Below are 12926 nucleotides of genomic sequence, written 5' to 3' on the forward strand. Positions count from 1 at the left end.
AAAGGGAAACTGAGGCAGAGGGGCAAACTTTGGTCTCAGAAGGCCGATAAAGGGGGCACAAAGTAGGGTTCTTCTCTTAAGGGGATTAGTGCTTCTCGATGAATGCCCTCTGATTGGGTGCTTTCCTCTCCTTGAGCTGCTTTACCTTTTCTCAGCTTTCGCCTTGAAATAGCTCTTGAGCTGAGTAGTCAGGAACCATGAGGTCACCGGGAGGTTAGGGTGGCCCTAGGTTGGTGACCAGCAACAGGTGTCCACTGAGAACAAGCCCAGGCAGGCCCAGCAGGAGAAGAGAAAGGGGCATTGGTCTGTGGCCCCGGGAAAATGGGTGCTGCTCTTGGCTCCCAGTCTGCCTTGGCCAAAAGTGTGTTTGTGTTTCCCAGGTGTGGAGGCAGGTGCTGTGTATCCCTGCAACTCACCTCCTCTCCCTGATCTCACAGCTCTGACTTCAACCTGCTTCCTCCCACAGGGCTAGAAGCCCAGACATGGTCTACCCTACTTCCCTTACCAGATCCTCTGGCTTCCCGCCAGCTGAGGACCTGGACGACCTAGACCATGCCTCCTGGAAGGTGAGAGCTGCAGAGACCTCAGATGCTCCTGTTCAAATAAAAGTCTTCATGGATGTCCTGAAATTGATATGCTATGTTTCCCTGGTAGAAGCTGGGCTGGGAAGCCCAAACCTCTATTTACTGTCCTTTCCCCCCCCACCCACCCCAATCTCTATGGGATGCCAGGATGCTGAGGAACCTAGTTTGAAAACCCTTGAGGTGCCAATCCCACCTCCTGATTTTACAGATGCTGAATGTAAGAGGAGAAATTGGTGGCTGATGTGAGGCTCCAGCCAGCATCTTGTCTCTTCTCCATGAGATTCAGCATCAGTCAACAATGACCCTGTGCCCATCGGGAGCCAATGTGCTTCCAGGCTTCGCTATGTTCACTCTCCATCTCCAGCCAAAGCGCGTTGAGCTGAGGGACAGGAAGGTGATCTGGAAAGAGCCAAGTGTAAGTCTCTGCTCTGCCATTTAACAGCTGTCAGTTTAATCATGCCCTCAGAACTTCAATTTCTTCACTGTAAAATGCGAGTAAATATAACAGAACTTGGGGGCACCTGGGTGACTCAGTCAGTGAAGCATCGACTCTTGATTTTGGTTCAGGTCATGATCTCACGGTACGTGAGTCTGAACCCTGAATCGGCCTCTGGGCTGGCAGTGTGGGGCCTGCTTGGGATTCTCCCCTCTCTCTCTCTGCCTCTCTTCTGCTCAAGCTCTTTCTCTCTCTCTCTCTCAAAATAAATAAACAAACATTAAACAATATATATATGTAACAGCACTTGGGGGGAGTGTAGCTGAAACAAGAACAGGGCGCCAGTGCTGCACACCTGCAGGGTTAGCCCAGGACCAGCCCCTGAGCGATTCCTGTTGCCTTGTTTCTCTTCCACTTCATTCTGTGCCTCATTCCTCTGGAGCTGGGACCCTGTAAGCCCTATCTTGGCTCTTTCCTCAAAAAACCCCTCTGATCTTCTCTTCAGGAATCAGAGTGGAATTGGAAGAAAGAGGCTTGCTTCATAAGGCTTTTCTGGTTTCTTAAAAGATGGCAGATCTGGGAAAGAGGTTCAGGATGAGTGTGAGAAAGGAATATAGGCGTATAGAATATGGCGTCTGTGGTGGGACAGGAGGGCTGCCTTGGGGGATGGGGTCCTGGTTTCCTGGAGGAGAGAGGACACTACTGTCACTCCAGGGGACAGATAGGATAGGCTGAGGGGGTTGGGCCAGGCGTGGCTCCTCTGCCAGCCTGCCCTCATGGTCCAGCCCAGGGCTTGCACAACAGCCTGGCTGGCTGGCTGGCGGGCTGGCACTCCCCTGGGAACCTCAGGAAGTCCCCCTTGTCCCCCCCTTGACCTTTGACCCCTTGGGCCTGCTGTAGGCCGGAATTCCAGGCAGCTGTCCTCTCTTTTACCTTCTGTTCCTGGCCATTTCCCTCTAAGGCTGGAACTCAGAGATACCCCAAACCCCCACCTTACAGCTCACCCTTTCACATGCTGTCTGGTAGAGACCAGCTAGACCCTCCCTACGTGAGCAATGGGGACCCTGAGCCATAAGCCAGCAGGACCCTTGGAGTCTGGCTACCTGAAGGGCCCAAGCCTTATAGGAGAGTGCCCCCACGAGTACTCCTCAACTCCAGACATCCTCCCAGGCATCTTGTTGAACTCCATCCCTGTCCCAAAGCTCAGGGGGCCAAGCCAAGAACAGCAGACAGAGCCTCCTCTCTCCTGCCATCCTCTGCGCAAAGTTGAAAGGATCCTTGATACTGTTCCGCACCAAACCATGCGGCACCTCACGGCAACGGCACTCAGTTTCACAATCAAATAATTCCCTTTGGTTTTCTAGTGGAATTTTTGCTTTTATTTTTTAGGGTTTCTTGGCCTTTTTTTTTTTTTTTTTTTTAAGCAATCAGTCTAAATTTGTCATCACACATCCCCCATTTCCGCCTCTAAGGGCCTCCTTTTCATCCCCTAGAATCTGGAAACCATATGTGTGGGCAGAAACCCCCCAGCATCCCCCACGGCACCCTGGCCCAGCCTGGCCTTCACAGGGGCAGCCTGTCAGCTGGGGAAGAGTCTACACTCCAGGCTGGGGCTGGAAAGGGAGTTTCTCTTTGGACCTTCCCAGCTCAAGCCATGGAGAAGCCGTGTGGTCTAGTGGTTAGGTCTGGAACACATCAGTTCTGTCCCCAGCAATCTCTTTGACTAACGCCAGAAGCCTGGGAAAGTCCCCTTGGCATCCAAGGGACTCAGTTTCCCCATCGGCTGAGGGACTCAGAGTGTTACGGGCCAGCTCATCTCCTACCTGCTTTGGTAAAAAGAGCTTTTGATCTAAAATTTTTGCTCTGTCACTTGTAAGCTCTGTGACCTTGACAGATGGTTTAATATTTCTGAACTTCAATTTCCTCATCTATAAATTAGACACTATTGTTGTACCTACCTTCTGGTTGTTACTAGGGTTAAATAAGAAAACGTCTTCTATAGAGCCTAATTTCAGGCATGCTTTGAAAGCTCAATAAACATTAGTTGTTGTTGATAATAAGTAGAAATACATAATGAGGTGGGAATGTGTTCTCAGAGGGTACAGCTCTGAGGTCCAGCCTGTTTGCCCCTGCCTCTCCTGCTCAGACTGCCCTGTCTGGACCTTCTTTGGGCCTCCCGGGACTCTAGAAGGGGAAGGGATGCGTTAGCAATGCTAGTGGATCAGGCCTGAGGGAGGCCCTACTGCTCCGTCCGGGTCTCCATGGCGACCCCAGCCCCTCCCCTCCTTCCTTCCTCAGGAGCTTTCTGTTTACAGTAAACAGCTGCCCTAGCTCAGCCCCAGCTGATCCTGCACGGGGCCAGCCAGACCCTCTCTGAAGTGGGGACAGGCTGGATGTGAAGGTCCGGGCACAGTGTCCTGGGCTCCATGCGGCCTTGAACAACTTCTGTTTTGCCACCCAGACTGGAGGGGAGGAAGAAGGGGAGGGGAAAGGCCTGTTACCTCAGACCACAGCCAGGACCTTAGAGACAAGGAGCAATGGAGTGTAATTAAGGAGAACCAGGCCAAGAGAGCCTAGTAGAGAGATCTCTGGCTTGGCCTTAGACTGACCTGGGTTCAAATCCTGGCCTGGATGTGCTCATTGTGTGACCTCAGTCTGGTCATTTAACTTCTCAAAGCTTCACTCAGTTTATTGATTTGTAAAATGGAGATGATAACGCCTTCCTCAGAAGATCAGACATGCCGCTAGCCTGCAGTGGTTGTGGCTGGATTTCTTATTTCATCCCTCAGATACTCTCCTGCTCAGGGACTTTGCATGAGTCCCAACCTATTTCTCCACCTGGCACGTCTCAATCACACAAGATACAAGCATGTGTATGGGTGCACAAAGCATATACGTCTGGGGACACAGCAAACACATACAAGCCAAGGAATGAAATGAAACTCGCAAGTGTCTGAGGCACAGGAGAATCTCCATAAAGGTGGGGTTAGAGTCTAGTTCTTTCTTTCCTTTTTTTTTTTTTTAAAGACTATTTATTTTTTAATAACCTCTACACCCAACTTTGGGTTTCAACTTGCAACCCAGAGATCAAGAGTTGCACACTCCACCGATGGAGCCAGCCAGGCACCCCAATCTAGTTTCTTAAGCCCATATCTGGGTCTGAGTGAGCCGATGTTGGAGCTGGGACATTGTTCCACCATCACCAGGTCATCACAAGTGTCTACCTCTCCTTCCACTCAGCCTCCAGGATTGCACCCACCCACCGTGCCCAGCTGACTACTGTGCAGGAATACAGGGGATGCTGCTAGGGTATGGCTCCCCATTCCTAAGGGACAAGCTTTCAGGGCAGGATGTCTGGGATGTGAGGCTTCTGTCCCCTAGCTCCTGAGGGGCTCACGTTGCCTCCTTCGACTCCAGCATCCTTGGAAGTACCGGCCAGTTAGGGGAGACTTAACGGGTGAGATTGAGACCTGTCATTCCCCTTACCACCAGAACCAGGGCGGGCTGGGGTTGGGCAGGGGCATTCATCAGTTTGAGTCATTCCCCACAGGCCCATGAGTAAGTGCGGATCTGGATATTCAGCATCCCCTCCCCAGCAAGATGCCTGTCGGGGTCTTCCAAGGTTGGGTTCCTGTTGGTCCCAGGTGCAACCCTGGGGTTCTGTCCTGGGCTCCACTCCTCAGAAGCTGGAGGCTTGTGGGCTTAGCTGACTTTGCTGCCCCCATGCCCACCTGCCAACAAGCAGGCCTAACTCTGGAGTTTCTGTCCTCACCCTGGTCTGGGCTGCATGAGCAAGGAGAGGAGCCCCCAGTACTAAAGTCAGCCCCGTGGACAGGGCTGGAAATCCCCCACTTCTTACCTTGGCTGGTTGAGGAAACAGCCTCCCGGCAAAAGGCTGCCTCCCGCCAGGGACTTTTCTCCTGGGGGTGACACAGCACACAGGGCAGTTACAGGGACCCCAGGCACACTTCAACCAGCCCCGGGGGTGAGGGGAGTATCACACAGGACCACTCTTTCCCTTGCAGAAAGCATGGTAGCGAAAAGCTGCCCCTAGAGCCCTATAGGGGTTTAAGCTGGCCTGGAAGGGTGGGCAGGGAAAGGGAGGCCACAGGGTGGCCAGGAAGGTGCACACTGCTGGTGGCATCCGGTAATCTGACTGAGCCCAAGCAATTCTGTATCCAGAGCTCCCCAGCCCCTCCCCCACAGCTCCCTTTCCTCATCCAGTACCCGATCTGAAACGGGTTTCTGATAGGATATGAAGCCTTCACAGGGCTTTGGCCTCCCATGGTAGTGGTTTCCAAACTGTTTTATGAATATTTCTGTATAAATTATACACTCCTGTCAAAACACATATGAAATATTAATAAAGTCCGATTTATTTTTTATTTTTATTTTTTAAAGTTTCTTTTTGAGAGAGTGAGGGAGAGAGGAGTACGTGCAACGTGAGGATAAGCAGGGGAAGAGCAGAAAGAAAAGGAGAGAGAATCCTAAGCAGGCTCCACTGTCAGGGGCGGAGCCTGGAACTCACAAACCCTGAGATCATGACCTGAGCCAAAATCAAGAGTCAGATGCTTAACGCACTAAGCCTTCCAGGAGCCCCCAATTTATTTTTTAGATAAAAGATATGTTTCGGTAGACATCTTCCTACTTCCTCCCACCTCTGGACGGATGGCCTTGCCCACTCCTGCACTCAGCCCACTGCAGAGTCCATCAAACTGACTGATAGATGAAGGCAGGATGGCCTCTTTTGGAGCAGACCGTCCCACCTTGCAGGAAGGTACAGGTCATGGGGGACAGCTCATTTTCTTAATACTTTGGAAATCACAAACAACTGAGTAACCCACATCTGAGGCTCTTTTATTTGTTGTTAACTTGAAAAGAATCTTGGTCGTCTTCAAGTAAGGCTCTTTTGGCACTGTGGTAGTCATGTTTCAGCTCCCTACCCTAAAGGCCCAGCTAGCCTGTCCCTAGGGCCACAGCACCCCATTGCAGAAAGTGAGCATTTGTCAAGGAAGAATGCATAGGCCTGTGTATGTGTGTGTTTCGTGTTTGTGCGCACACGTGCACGCACATCTGGGGTGTGCCCATCCAAAAGAGCCCGTTCAGGGACAGCCTCTGTTTTCTGGTCTGCTGACTGTGGGGGCTTCATGCAGGTCACACAGGTACTGAGACACCTGCCATTAACCCCCCTGACCTGAGTCATAAGAACCTCTGATACTGAATCATATACTTTATCTCATCTCATCTGCATTCTCACAACATAACCATTTAGACAGGTGAGGGGGGTATCCATCGGTCCCTGATGGAGGGGAGGAGCCCGAGGTGCAGGGAGGAAAGGGAATTGCCCAAAATCACACAGTTTGACAGAGCTGGGTCTCCTGTGTGTTCCCACTCCTCCCAGGTTGTCTCTCTTCGAGTCCTGCCCCCTGCACCTGGGGTAGCCTGCTGTTCTCTGTTCCCTAGAGAGAAGATGAGCCCAGGACCCTCTCCCTGGCCTCGGAAATGAGGCCCAGCCATGAGTCTACCCTCTTAGCATGGACTAGGCGCCCCACAGGCAGGGGATCAGGGTCTGACTTTTCTGCCAAGGCCAGAGTTGCCCCCTGCTCCAAGGAGCCTGGCAGGCTCTGGGGCCAGGGCTTCCTCCTTCATTTAAGACTTCAGCCCTGTAAGCATGGCAGAAGGGGAGGGTGAGGGGAGGGCTCAACCTCCAACCCCCCTCCCCCCTTCCCCTCCCTGACAGCTGTAATCTGCTTGGGAAAATCTCTCTCTCTCTCTCTCTCTCTTTTTTTTTTTTTTCCGCACAGGAAAAAATATTAGTTGTCCCGATAACAAGGAAAACAAAATCCAGCGCAGGGCATCAGAGACTTCCTGAGGCGGGAAACAATGTCCAGGGAGTTCAGTGGAGAAGCCCGAGCTGGGAGGCTGAGGGGGAGCTGAGAGAGGACACTGGTCCAGGCCTATCCGGCCAGCGGGGGAGGGGGATGACAGATCGAGGAACTTGGAAAAAAGATTTCCCCCCCAAAACCTTGAAGTCTGGCCTGTTGAGCTATATCCGGGAAATGATTCAGGAGCGCGCACGTCCCAAACGGGATCAGGCCCCATCAGCACAGGTGCTTAGAGTCTACCTCTCTTCCCTCCTTGTCCCCAGTCTATTCTCCCTGGTGCTGTCCTGGGCCTGGGGAACTCGAGGGGTAAGCAGGTGGGTCCCTGCTTGGGGGCCTGGAGAGGCTATGGGCACCCCACGGACACCCCTACCCCCCAGGCTTCTCACCTTATCTGCCCCAAGGTTGCTTCCCAGGGTAACTTTCCACCAGGGTCGGGGGTCCAAGAAGGGGAGGGCTTCTCCAACGGCTCCACCCCCAAGCCTAAAGGACTCTGTTGCCCACTTCCCAGGGCACTTGGGTTGTTTGGTCCAGTGGGTGTGGCCTCTGAGCACAAGGGGCTCTGGGGAGAGGCAAATGAGGCCGTTTAAAGCAGGGCTCTGTGCTCCCTGTGAGAGGTGGTTTTCAACCCTAGAGGCGATGCACATGGGTCACTTAGGGAGCTTTTAGAAAATACCAGTGCCTCCTAGGCCTCATTTCTGAACGAGCATATCAAAATCTCTAGGGTGCTGCTCAGGGGATTCTTGTGTGTAGTCAGGGCTGAGAACCCCTGTTCCATGACCCTGTGACCCTTTGGTCACTTGCTAGCTTGTCCCCTTCACCTCTGCCATCAGCACTGGCCCCTTGGTTCCAGACTGAAGCTCCTCAGATATTATCACCTAGCTGATGGCCTCCAGAGGTGCCTGCCAAGTTCCCTGACCAGCTGGAGGCCAGCTGCCTAACCCAATAGAAGGTTCTGGGTTACCGCTGCCCCTTCCCTCTGCTCCTTCTCTTCCCCCTTGGGCAATGATGCCTGGAGCCTTTGTTCTCAGCCAACAGCAGTGCGACCAGAAGCCTACCCACAGCTTAATTACAGCCCCATTCGCTGGCCGTAGGCTGGCTACCTTCCCCACTCAACCTGCCGACTTGACTCTGAGTCTCATGCTCAGCATCCCCCACTCCACATAGCCTGCAGCCCAGGCAACTCCTCCCCACATCTCAGGGTCAGAGCCAGCTTTATTCTTAGGAAGGCCAGAGGTTCCTTCCTCCACATGCCCTCAGCCCTTGCTCTGCACAAAGCCTAGGGCTCTCCTGGCGGTCTGGGCTGTGAGCACAGGAGCTGTAATTATCAACAAGGGCTGGGGGCCTTGCCAGGGCACTGCTGTTGTGCCCTGCCAAATACTGAGCTTACGTGGTAAACCCTTTGAAGTGAGAGACCATTCCTGGTTCATTTTTGATTGTTCATAAACATGTACCAATCACCTAAGTGCTAGGTCTATGGGGAGATATACACCTGGAGAGAGCCACAGTCCCTCCTCTCAAAGGCCCTTCTCAAGACAAGGAAGAACTGGGGTGACTGGCTGGCTCAGTCAACAGAGCATGTGACTCTTTTTTCTGAAGCAGAAACTTTTTTTTTAATGTTTATTTTTGAGACAGAGAGAGAGAGAGAGGGAGAGAGAGAGAATGAGCGGGAGGAGGGGCAGAGAGAGGGAGACAGAGGACCTGAAAGCAGGATCTGCACTGACAGCAGAGAGCCCAATGTGGGGCTCAAACTCCCTCAAACTGTGAGATCATGACCTGAGCCGAAACAGACACTTAACCCACTGAGTCACCCAGGGGCCCCAAAAATGTAACTCCTGATCTCAGAGTTGTGAGTTCAAGCTCCATGCTGGGCTCAGAAATTACTTTAAAAAAAGAGAGGGACTGGGGCACCTGAGTGGCTCAGTTGGTTAAGCATCCGACTTCGGCTCGGGTCATGATCTCATGGTTTATGAGTTTGAGCCCCGCATCGGGCCTGGAGCCTGGTTCCGATTCTGTGTCTCCCTCTCTCTCTTGGGGCTTGGGGCCTGGAGCCTGGTTCCGATTCTGTGTCTCCCTCTCTCTCTGCCCCTTCCCCACTTGCACTCTGTCTCTCTCTGTCTCTCTCTCTCTCAAAACTAAATAAACATTAAAAAAAAAACTAAAAGAGAGAGAGAGAGAGAAGGAGGGAGATAGGGAAGGGCTGTAATGAGCTATCACAATGAGTTCTCCGAAACTGGCTTAGGAACACCCTATCAGTATAGTGTAGGGAGTATAGCAACTACTTCATAAATGTTTGTTGAATGAATATCTGTTCCTGAAAAGGAGCATAGTATGTCCTTCCCCTAGCTGTACAAATAAAGGGAGATATCTCAGGGGTCAGGGACAGTGTGAGGCTCCATTGTATCAGATGGGGCGGGGGAGGGATAAAATGAGCCAGGGCGCGCAGCCTGGCTCAAGAGAACTCACTAGGTCCCTTTGTGCTCCTGGCCAGGCTTTTACCAACTAAGGGGGCTTGGAAGTTCCCAGGGTCTGTCCAGAGGGACTGTGGGTTACCATCCCCTCTGCCCAAGTGGTCTTGCCCACCTGGAGAATCACCAGAGATGCTGAGAGGCAGGACCACAGAACAGGCTTTTCCCTTCTCCTAAGGGGGCCTTCTTGGCCCGGGATTCCCAGGGGTCTCCCCTTTCCCGATGGAGGAGCCCAACCCAGCTCCCAGCCCCCACCACAGCGTTTTCCAAACAGGTGGAGGATGCTATGGACAAGTGGCCACCTGGCTGCTGGAAAGGGGAAGCCCCACCTGCCCCTGGGGCTTCCATCTCCCCAGGGGAAACAGTTAGCTGAGAAGCCACTGCCTGCTCCCCAGAAGCTTAGGCTCTGACCCTTGGCCTGGGCAGTGGGCAGCAGGCTTCAGGAGCTTGGGGTGAGGGGGCTTAGAAGGGAGGGGCTCCAATCCCAGCTGCCTAGCTCTGGGTACTAACAGGCCATGCCGGGGCAGCCGAGATTGAGGGGGGGCACCACCACCTGCTTTTCCTTGTTTTGTTTTCAGGGCACTAATTACTGTGCTGAGCTCCGAGCTGCCTAATGAGGCCGTTTGGATTTCCTGTTGTTCTGGCTTCCCAAGACCCTTAAAGGGCCAGCATCGCACTAGGCGCGTGCCCGGGTGGGACACCGACCATTCCAGTGAGGGTGAACACAGAGGGGCTATCTCTAGGCTCAGCCTGAAAGCCAAGGGCAGTGACAAGGGGATGGTCTGATACTTCCTGGCTACTCACACGCTTCATGGGGACTTGCTCAGAAGTGCCTGCACCGGAAGCAGGAGCTTCAGAACTGTATAGCTTGGCCAGACCATGCATGGGGTAGGGTGGGAGGGCGAGGCAAGGAGGCCAGGGCTGAGGAGGAAAGGCTGGTGATGTCACCAGTGCCCAGACTGTGAGAACCACTGCAGAACTAGGCAGGAGGGAAACGCCATGACGTCCTGTCCACCCGCCCCCCCGCAACTACAAAATAAACACTTGTTGTCTGAGCGGCCAGCGCCACTTCCGAAGGGGCAGGCTAACCAGGCTAGTGGCCCAGAAATGGGCCCAAGCCCAGCTTTGAGCAAAGGCCTTTGGGCCAAGTTGGATGCACAAAGGCCTGCAGGTCAGGCTGCCCCTAACTCAGCCCCTCCATGGCACACCACGCAATAGGGCTTACAGGATGCATTAGTACCTTCTGCACCTTAGGGCTCACCTTTGCACATGGAGGAGCTGAGCATGGCTGGAGGTGCCAGGGAGCCCCCTTCCATGCTTGCCACAGGCTGCAGATGGAATGGCAAGGCAAGTAGGGGAGTACCCATCTGCCTCAGCCTCCCTCAGATCTGAGGCACAGCCTCAGCCCTAAGGCCTGTCCGAAGTGCCCCTCAGGCTGCCCCAGACGGTGGATCCTCTGGGTCCCAGGAGCCCTGGCCTGCAGCACCCTCCCCCACAGACAGGGTGACGACATTGTTGTTCTTATACGGGGCCTTCCGCCTGGAGTTCCGGCTCCGCTAAATGGTGGGAATGAGGGTCCCAGGGACAAAGCCAGCCTGGTTCCCGCAGCCACCTCAGAATGGACGGAATCCCCATTGTGTGCGGGCGCCCTGTGCCCGCCCTCCCCTTGCCCGCGCCGGACATGCCAACAAACAGCTCATTGAGCCCGGGGGAGGGGCCCGGGGACAACAATGTCCCCCAGCGGGCCAGGGCAGTGAGCTCAGCTGGGGGTGGGGGCTGCCATGGAGGCCGGAGGGCGATGATCTCAGCTTGGGGAGGGACGGCCCTTGCGACAAGCTGACCTGAGCCTGGCCTCTCCGGTGAGGCTGAGAAGGGCTGACCAGGGCTGGCCTCACCCTGGCTGCCCCACCCCTGGGCCGAGCTGGGAACTGACCGGGGCTTCTCACGCTTAAACTGCTCCAGCCCAGGGCGCCAAGCAGGCGCAGCAGGGGGCTCACAGGACACAGCAGAGCCACCCCAGATCCAAGAGACTGGTGGACTCTCCCTGTGGCAGTGTCTTTCCTCCTCAGGGAGGCCCAGCCCAGAGTCCTCCCACACCACCAGCCCACAACAACCACAGCAGGACTTTTGGGTCAATAAGTGGATGTACTTTCTATAACTAGAACTATCTAAAGAGCAGGATCAGCCTGGGAGGGGGTGAGGATCCTATCCCTGGAGACACTCAACCTCTTGGCTACAGAATATGGGGTTGGTCTAGATGTCCTTGAGAGCTCACCTCACCCTGAGCCTCTTGAGACACCTATGGATTTCCTTCGTGGGATCCAGGCCGGAGGTTGGATGAACCCAGGCCTGATCCAACCCTTTCTCCTCTTCCAGGCAAGTCTGGGCAAAGCCTCAAGGCTCTGAGAGAAAAAGGAGGAAGGGGGAAGGACTTTCAGGGAAAGTGGCATGGCCAGAGTGGCCCCCACCCTCAGTACCGGAGCCGGAGGAGCCCTGATACTGGTCATGTTTGCAGGGCTCTATCTGGATGGAAAGTGAGGGCTGTGAGGAGAAAGCAGATGCTGGTAAGAAAAGTGTGGGGTCTATCCCAGCAGGTCATCAGGGGTCTGGCATTCTCAGGTATCCAGTCACCTCAGGGGCAGGACCCTGGCATCAGTGCACACCTGACTACCAGCCAGAGGTGCAGATAGTCTCCTAGCTGCCTCTAACCTTCCCTTCGTACCTCCCTGCTCTAGACCACCTTGCATGCCACTGCCAGGTGGTGGCTGACCGCCCTCCTCTGCTCAAGAACCCACAGGCTCCCTAGTGCCCCTCAGTCAAGTCTAAATTTGTCTGCTAGGTTTCCATACCCTAACTATCTAACCTCATGTCCCACCCTCCACAGGTGAAATCTCTTCCCGCTCTACCTACTTCATTTCCACCCTGATACTTTTCCTCTCTCCATTCTCCCTGCCCGAATGCCCCCTCTTTCTCTAAGATCCACTCTTTTTTTTTTTCCATCCACCCCCAGTGCAATCCTCCTCTCCCACAAAGCCACTCTTCACCCCTGAAGCCCTACTCCCTCTCTGAATCCTGGTTCCAAAGGTCATCACATTTCTTTTCATGGGCCTTGATATCATCTCCACCTCCCATGTTCCTCTTGGCATCACTGCCCTTAGCCTAGTGCTAGGCACATGGTAGACCTCTTCCAAAACCAGCTGACTGATGGACCCAAACTCATATACACATGTGGCCCTGAGAAAGCCAGCCATGGGGTGCACACATCTTTGCCTGCATTCTCTTCTTTCTTCTGTTTTATTTTATTTTTAAGTATGCTCCACACCTACCATGGAGCCCAACATGGGACTTGAACTCACAAACCCTGAGATCAAGACCTGAGCCAAGATCAAGAGTCGGACACTTTAACCGACTAAGCCACCTAAGCACCCCTGCATTCTCTTCTTTTCATGGCAGTTTGATGATTTGTCCTGGGTTTCCCTAGCTTCCTCTTTACCTGGAGAAGGGCTATGGTAATGGTGGTAGTGATGAGGCCACCTAGGAGAGGAGGGGAAGCAAG

The sequence above is a fragment of the Herpailurus yagouaroundi genome, unplaced genomic scaffold, assembly GCF_014898765.1.
Source record: "Herpailurus yagouaroundi ecotype Mexico unplaced genomic scaffold, PumYag 184, whole genome shotgun sequence".
NCBI lineage: Eukaryota > Metazoa > Chordata > Mammalia > Carnivora > Felidae > Herpailurus > Herpailurus yagouaroundi.